Genomic DNA, 8,045 nt, shown 5'->3' with positions numbered 1-8,045 from the left:
ACAAGACAGGAAGCAAATTTACTCACTTAATGTACACTGGAGACATTATGTAAATTAGTGAGTGAATCTGTTAACTTAAACAACACTGTGTACTTATATATTGGAATAATTGTACAGGATGGTGGTGAGGCCTGTTGTGGTCGTCGTGTTTCGGAAAGGAGCTGGACAGGGGTCGGAAGAGATTCACCGATAGGCCGGGATTTTTTTTCACTGGAGCATAGGAGGCTGACATTGTTACAGAGTTATATAAAATCATGAGGGGCATAGGTCAGGTGAATGGTGGGCGTCTTTTTCCCTAGGGCGGGGGGATTTCGAGACTCTGGGCTGTATTTTTAAGGTGAGGGGAGAAAGATTATGAAAGGACATGCGAGGGGGCGACCTTTTTTATGCAGAGGGTGGGTTTGTGTGTGGAGTAAACTTCCAGGGGAAGTGGTGGATGCAGGCACAGTTAGATCATTTAAAAGACATTTGGATAAGGACATGAATAAGAAAGATTTGGAGGGACGTGGGCCGAGTGCAGGCAGATGGGACTAGTTTGGTTTGGGAACATGGTCAGCATGGATTGGTTGGACCGAAGGGTCTGTTTCCATGCTGTATGACTATGACTGAGTGAGATTCACATTGTCTTGCTGAGTATCAGAGACATTGGTATTGGGTGCTCCGTCTGAGACTCGGTGGCACCCGGACCCCATCAACTGCCAGCCAATGGGGGAAAAGTCCACGCTCCCAGTCTCCCGATCCCGGTCCAATGGGTAAGGTCTGTCGAGTGGGATGGAGTCCCTGATATTAATACTGTTCTGATTAGGTGCAGTTTCACCATTTCACTGTTACCTCAGCCCTCAAAAGACGGGTTGAATACAAGTCGAGGTGGTCCTATTTAAATGGCAACAAGCCGACAGGTCCCACTGCCCCTCAAGGTCAGGCCGTTCCACCTCTTGCCCCTCTTTCTCCCCCCCCCCTAGTAAAAACAGGCTGGTTTTGCATCGGGCCTGGTTTTGCATCGGGCCTGGTTTTGCATCGGGCCTGGTTTTGCATCGGGCCTGGTTTTCATGTATTTCTCCATTTTGACTTTTCATTGACCTGTCCAATTAACCTTTAACCCATTATGGTTTGGTTTGAAGAAATCAGTTTGGAATCTAACATTACAGCCTCAAGTTCTGGAGCTCTCTTGCTTAGCCATTCCACAAGAGTCTCAGGATGGGCAGAGTGCCCAGTCAGATCCAGGCGGGTCTGAATCTTAACCAGATCTGTCCACTCCTGGTCATTAACACCTTCATCTCCGGACAATCCTTTGGTCAATCTGTAACTTGGTGTCAACTTCCCTCAGGTCAGACCCCCGTGAAATGTCTTGGGGGTGTCGTGTTGTGTGAGAGGTGATATTTAAATGCAAGTTATTCTTGTTGCAGTTCCAGTAAATAACCAACTACCACATTGCACATATTGAGGAACTGCACTGTATCCAAAACTCCTCAGGTTGTGATAGGCTACACTGTCAGAAAGAGCAAAAACATTTTATCACCCTGTGTTTCCTGGCTGTCACATCAACTTGGTCTCGATGCACACAATTGCAGAATTGTTTGATGTTGAGGGAGTGTATTCAGCTCATGGTGCGTGCATTGGCTCATTAGTCAAGTCTCATTATCTCGTTCCAATCATCCGTCTTTTTCCTGTAACCCTGCACATTATTTCAATTCATTGCCTCTAGATTGCCTTGTTTGAACCCCCCCCCCCGCCCCCCCCCCGTCCCCACCACTGGCACATTTCCAGGCAATGTATTCCAGGTTAACCCCCACTGAGAGAAAAAGGTTTTCACACAACGGTCTTTCTCCTTTTAAATAAGGCCTTGTCGTTCTCATCCCTTCTGCAAGTGGGTGGAATTTCTCCCTGCCCAGGTAAAGCTAAAAATTTCCTCATTTCCACACTTTCCTCATTCCTGAAGAAGGGCTCATGCCCGAAACGTCGATTCTCCTGCTCCCCGGATGCTGCCTGACCTGCGCTTTTCCAGCAACACATTTTTAAGCTCTGATCTCCAGCATCTGCAGTCCTCACTTTCTCCTTAAGGCTAAAAATTGTACACTTACGACAAGTAGCAATGTACCCCGAGGGCAGTGTTAATGAGACAGAGGCAATGTCAGAGTTACAACAGCTGAGGGGTGGACAGACACTCTGAGAGCGAAGGCAATAGGAACATGGTGAGGGCGAAATTCACCCGCGGTGAGATGCTGTTTAGCGGAGCTTGTTACAGCCTGGATAACTGTAGATCTGGTGACCACCAGGAGCAGGTAATTACTGATGGACAGTCCCTGGGAGGAGGGGGGGGGGGGGGGGGGGGTGGGTGGTCCCTGGTGACACCAGCTCAACCCTGCCACCTTGTGGCCACCACCTTGGATGCCAAGCGCCAACATCTCAGGGCCCACTCCAGGGGTCAGTGACCACCCTCACCCTAACTGCCCAGACCTTGGTGTTCGAATGTGCCAGCCTCTCGTATTAGCGCACCTCGGGTCCACTTGACCCGTGACCCCCTTGTACTTTGGGGTACACAGGCAATGGCCAATCACAAAGCTGGTGTATGGAGGCACTGAGCTGGGGCACAGCCACCCGGCCGTAATTACGGGGAAAGCGACTTCGGGAGAGAACACAGAAGTTTGGGTCCTATCTGGCTGACGGCAGGTGTAGCAGACATTGGGGTGAGGGGCCAGATGGAGCCATGTTGGAGAGACAGGGAGGGGGAAGGCCCGCGGGTGCCCAGGAAACCGGAATGGGCATTCCAGCATGGAGCTGGTGGAGGCTCGGGGAGGGGGTAGATTGACGGGGAATGGGGGGGGGTGGGGGGGGGGATTCACTGGGACGTTGCCGGGTGAACCTGACGGGCCTTAGCAACAGTCTCCCTGGCTACGAGCGGTTTCTGAGCCATGTTTGCCTCATGGGGCGAGGCTGCCTTTCACAGAATGGTTCTGGAATAGAGGAAGGCCAATTGGCCCATCAGCCCTGTGCTGGCTCTCCAGATGAACAACACAGCTCCTTACCGACGTCAGGCCTTTTTCTCAATGCTTTTATTCAAATGATATTATTCAAATATTTTTATTCAAATTTACCCCCTCACGCCCTCTGAATGCATCTGTCGAACCTGCCTCTAGCACATTTCCAGGCTGGGCAATCCACACCCGAACCACTCGCTGTCTGAGTTTACTTTTCCTCACCTCACGTTTGCTCCTTTTGCAAATTACTTTAAACCCAAGCTGTCTGGTTCTCGATCCTTTTATAAGCCGGAATGGTTTGTCCCGATCTACTCTGTCCAGGTCCCCCCCCCCAGGGATTTTGAAAGCTTCGCTCAAATCCCCCCCTGTCCTGACTTCTCCACTCGGAGGAAGACAGTCCCAACTCCTTTAATCTTTCCTCGTAACTGATGCGCCTCATCCTCGAAACTACCTTGGACAACCTCTCGTGCTCTCTGTGCAATGCGTTCACTTCCCTCACCCCTCAGTAGTGCAGCACCCAGACAGTGCACCGTACTCTATCTGACCTCCAGCCAGTCTCCTGTGTAAGTTCAGCATTACCTCCCTGTCCTTAAGCTCTCTCTGCTCCACTTATGAGGTCTAGGATAGTGTTTGCTTTGTTAATCACCCTCTCTTCCTGTCCTGCCATCTTCAACAGGTTCTGTACATTTACGGTGAGGTCTCTCAGCTCCTGCAAGTGCTTTAGAATTGGACCCTTTATACAGCTGCTATAAAAATGCAACATTTCACACGTCTCTGTATCGAACGTCACCTGCTTCTATCTGCCCTCTTCACCTACCTGTTCATATCTCTTGAAGTTCTGTACTCTCCCCTTGACAAATTACGTTGCCCTCAAGTCTTGTATTATCGCAATTGTCCCCTGCACACAGGGTCGGTATCATTTGTATTTATCAGGGAAAGCAAGACCCCTGAGGATCTCTCACACTCAGTAGAGAGAGTGTCGGGGCATCCTTAAGGTGGAGATGAGGAAGGGGAAGAGAAGGTAGAAGACAGTCTTAGCAGTTAGGGTTAAGGGTGATCCAAAAAGATTCCACAAGTACATTCGGAGTAAAAGAACAGCTAAAGAGAGCAGGGCTCCTTAAAGTTCAAACAGGCCGTCTTTGTGTTGAAGCTGAGGAGATGGGAGAGATATTCGATGAATATTCAGCGTCAGTTTTGACTGTGGAGAAAATGAAAGCTAGAGGACTGGAAAAAAGATATTGATGTTTTGGAAACAGTTCACGTTACAAAAGAGGAAGTGCTAGAGGTCTTAGAAAATATAAAGGTGGATATATCTCTGGGACCTGATCTCGTGTATCCTCGGACTTTGTGGAAAGTTTGTAGGGGGGGTGGGGGAATCACAGTGCCCCTTGCAGAAATATTTGTATCATCTATAATCATGGCGGTGCTGAATGGCTGGTGAGTGGCTGATGTAGTGTCTTTGTTTAAAGGAATGTGAGGGGAAGGCTGAAAGCTACAGACCTGTGAGGCTGACTTTGCTGGTGGGCAAGTTGTTGAGGTAATTCTGAAAGATAGGATTGTTATATTTGTATTTGGAGAGGCAAGGAACGGTTAGGGATAGTCAGCATGGTTTTGAACGAGGGAAATCGTGTCTCACAGACTTGCCTGAGTTTTTTGTGTAAGTAGCACTGAAAATGTGTTGCTGGAAAAGCGCAGGAGAACCGACGTTCCGGGCATGAGCCCTTCTTCAGGATTCCTGAAACGTCGATTCTCCTGTTCCTTGGATGCTGCCTGACCTGCTGCGCTTCTCCAGCAACACATTCATGGCTGTGGTGCTGAGTGGCTGATGTAGTGTCTTTGTTTAAAGAAAGGAATGTAAGGGGAAGGCTGAAAGCTACAGACCTGTGAGGCTGACTTTGCTGGTGGGCAAGTTGTTGAGGTAATTCTGAAAGATAGGATTGTTATATTTGTATTTGGAGAGGCAAGGAACAGTTAGGGATCCCCAGCATCTGCAGACCTCACTTTCTCCTTTTTGAGTAATTAACCAAGATAAGGGCAGAACGGTAGACATCATTTACTTGGATTTTACTAAAGCTTTTGACAAATGCTTGATCGACTAATTAGTAAAGTTAGATCACATAGGATTCAGGGTGAGCTAGCCAATTGGATTCAAATTTAGCCTAACGCCAGGAGACAGAGAGTGGGTGATGGAGGGTTATCTTTCAAACTGGAGACCTGTGAGCAGTTATATAAATGATTTAGATGAGAACATAGGAGGTAAGTTTGCTGATGACACCGGGATTGGTGGGAGAGGAGAAAGTGATGATGACAAAGGGGTCGTTTACAATTGGGGCAGTGGGCTGAGGAGTGGCAGGTGGAGTTTAATTTGTATAAATCCAAGGTTTAGTAAAACAAACAGGACTTATACAATTAAAAGTAGGGCTGAAAATGTGTTGCTGGAAAAGCGCAGCAGGTCAGGCAGCATCCAAGGAGCAGGAGAATCGACGTCTTCATTGCTCAGACCTGTGAGTATTGGAGTTGGAAGGTCATGTTGAGGTTGTACAGCACATTGACTCTTCTGAGGTACTGAGTTCAGTTCTGGTCACCCTGTTATAGGAAGGATATTATTAAGGGTTCAGAGATCTACCAGGACGTTACTGTGAATGGAGGGTTGGAGGCTGGAGGAGAGGCTGGATAGGCTGGGACATGTGTCACCGGAGCATAGGAGGCTCAGGGGCGACCTTACAGAGGTTTGTAAAATCATAAGGTGAAAGGCAGGTGGCTTTGCATTGAGGGTGGGGGTATTTCAAGACAAAGGGGGCATGAGAGGAGAAAGATTTAAACAAAACGTGGGAGGCAGCTGTTTTAAACGGAGTGGTTTGTGTGTGGAATGAACGTCCAGAGGACGTTGTGGATGCAGGGTACAGCTGCAACCTCAAAGTTTCAAACTGCAGTTTCAAAGACGTTTGAATAATTACTTGAACAAGAAATGTTTGGAGGGATATGGGCCAGGAGCAGGCAGTTGGGCCGAGTCTAGTTTGGGATGATGGTCAGCATGGACTGGTTGGACCGAAGGGTCTGTTTCCATGTTGTATGACTCTGTGACTGTCGCTCCGCTTAAAGCTGTGCTGGTGTACCACCATGTAACGCAATTGAGGTACATGGATTCTGTTTACTTGAGGAGCTCTGGTAGGGTTTTATCGAGTGAAACCTTGACAGATATAGCCTTTGTCAAGGGCGCTTTAACGCGGAGTGGTCTTGGCTCCTGGTTATGTGATGGCATTAGGCACGTGTTCTAACCCTACTCTTTTCTCCCTGTCAGTCAGACAATGCTACCTGCAGTGTTTCCACTGTCCCTTTTAAACCTTTTAAGCTCTGCCGTGCTCACATGTCTGTTATGTTTATCGAGTGCCTTCCCGTGTACAGCACACCCACTGCGTTACCCTTCAGGAGCAGATGGCTGGTGTGTTGGGTTTTGTAGCTGTTCTCTCCATCCTCCCTATCCAATATTTACACAGCTCTCAGTGACGGGAATCTGAAATGATTTGGAGAAGCCGGTGTTGCACTGGAGTGGACAAAGTTTAAAAATCACCCAACACCAGGTTAGAGTCCAACAGGTTTATTTGGAAGCACTAACTTTCAGAGTGCTTTCTCTACAACCACCTGATGAAGGAGCGTCGCTCCGAAAGCTAATGCTTCCAATTAAACCTGTTGGACTCTAACCTGGTGTTGGGTGATTTTTAACCAGGAGTCTGAAAAGCAGTGACAAGCTGTGGTTCAATTTTCGACAACATCTTTCAGGTAATATGAAGTTTTTATGCAGCCCACTGAGTGACTGAGGACTACATTTGACAGTGTTTTATCTTCATCCCAGAATTGGACAGAGCAGCAATGATTCTACACACGGCAAGCTCGGAGAACGATCAAGATGGTTTGTAGGAGGGTCCAGCTCAGAACGCAGTGAGGCCAGGACAGAGCACAGACAGTGCAGAGTCGCTTCTCGGGCTGGTAAGGGAACTGCTATTCTGTTAGGTTCTCACCAAGGGCTTCACAATCTCAACAAACATCGCAGTGTCACAGGGGCTGCTTTCTGGGGGAAACGTACACTGCACGTACACTGCACGTACACTGCACAGACACGCACAACTGACACGCACGCACAGAGGCGCGCACGCACAGAGGCGGACAGACACCCCGCTGTGTGTCTAGCTCCATGTCCTAGTGCTGGGAGATTCCCATGTCCCACTGCAGCAGCAGCAGCAGCACACTTGGGTTCTGCACTGTGTCCGTCATACCCACCAGAGAGTGGGGGCTGCAGCTTCATGGGAACACCACCACCTACAAGTTCAGCCCCAAGCCCCTCACCATCCTGACTTGGAAATATATCACCGTTCCTTCACTGGGCCACAATCCTGGAATTCCCTCCCTAAGGGACAGTGTGGGTCAGCCTACAGAAGGTGGACTGCAGTGGTACAAGAAGGCAGCTCACCCCCACCTTCTCACGGGGCAACTAGGGACGGGGCAATAAATGCTGGGCCCAGCCAATGACACCCACAGTTGTACTCCCTCTCACCCTATCACTGTATCCACCAGCTCTTTTCTCCTTGGATGTGAAAGGATCATTGTTTAACTTGGTGCCATGTTTGGCACAACGTGATGGGCTGAAGGGCCTGTATCTGTGCTGTACTGTTCTGTGTTCCCTTAAATCTATCCTTTCTAATGGCCTCCATCACTCCACACTCTCACTCAGAGAAGAGATTTCTGCTGGATTCCCTGGGAGATTTATTTGTGACTCTCTTCTTTCTATAATCCTTAGCTTCGGACTATCCGACAGCTCTGTGCCTCCTCCACACTGACTCTGTCAAACCCCCTGGGTATCAGGTCACATCTTGGCCTCAGACTGTTCAGTCTTTGCTGATAGCTACAGCCTCTCAGTCTTCATAGATTCATAGAGATGTACAGGATGGAAACAGACCCTTCGGTCCAACCCGTCCATGCTGACCAGATATCCCAACCCAATCTAGTCCCACCTGCCAGCACCTGGCCCATATCCCTCCAAACCCTTCCTATTCATATACCCATCCAAGT

General features: G+C 48.8%; 1 protein-coding gene across 3 annotated transcripts in view; it reads left to right on the top strand.

The window, feature by feature from the left end:
• The first annotated feature begins 598 nt into the window (after positions 1-598).
• The window catches only part of LOC122564720 (torsin-4A-A-like), a 13,397-nt gene continuing 5,950 nt past the window's right edge, over positions 599-8,045 (top strand). Inside the window, exons 1-2 of one of the 3 annotated variants that reach the window (XM_043719847.1) lie at positions 599-752; positions 6,832-6,965. The gene's annotated coding sequence lies outside the window, so the exon portion shown is untranslated. Of the gene's footprint in view, positions 753-6,736; positions 6,759-6,831; positions 6,966-8,045 lie in introns of those variants that run through there. The other 2 variants (XM_043719843.1, XM_043719844.1) reach the window with 2 other exon arrangements.

Source organism: Chiloscyllium plagiosum, chromosome 30, assembly GCF_004010195.1.
Source record: "Chiloscyllium plagiosum isolate BGI_BamShark_2017 chromosome 30, ASM401019v2, whole genome shotgun sequence".
NCBI classification, from domain to species: Eukaryota; Metazoa; Chordata; class Chondrichthyes; order Orectolobiformes; family Hemiscylliidae; genus Chiloscyllium; species Chiloscyllium plagiosum.
This window is presented reverse-complemented; position numbering and strand designations above follow the sequence as displayed.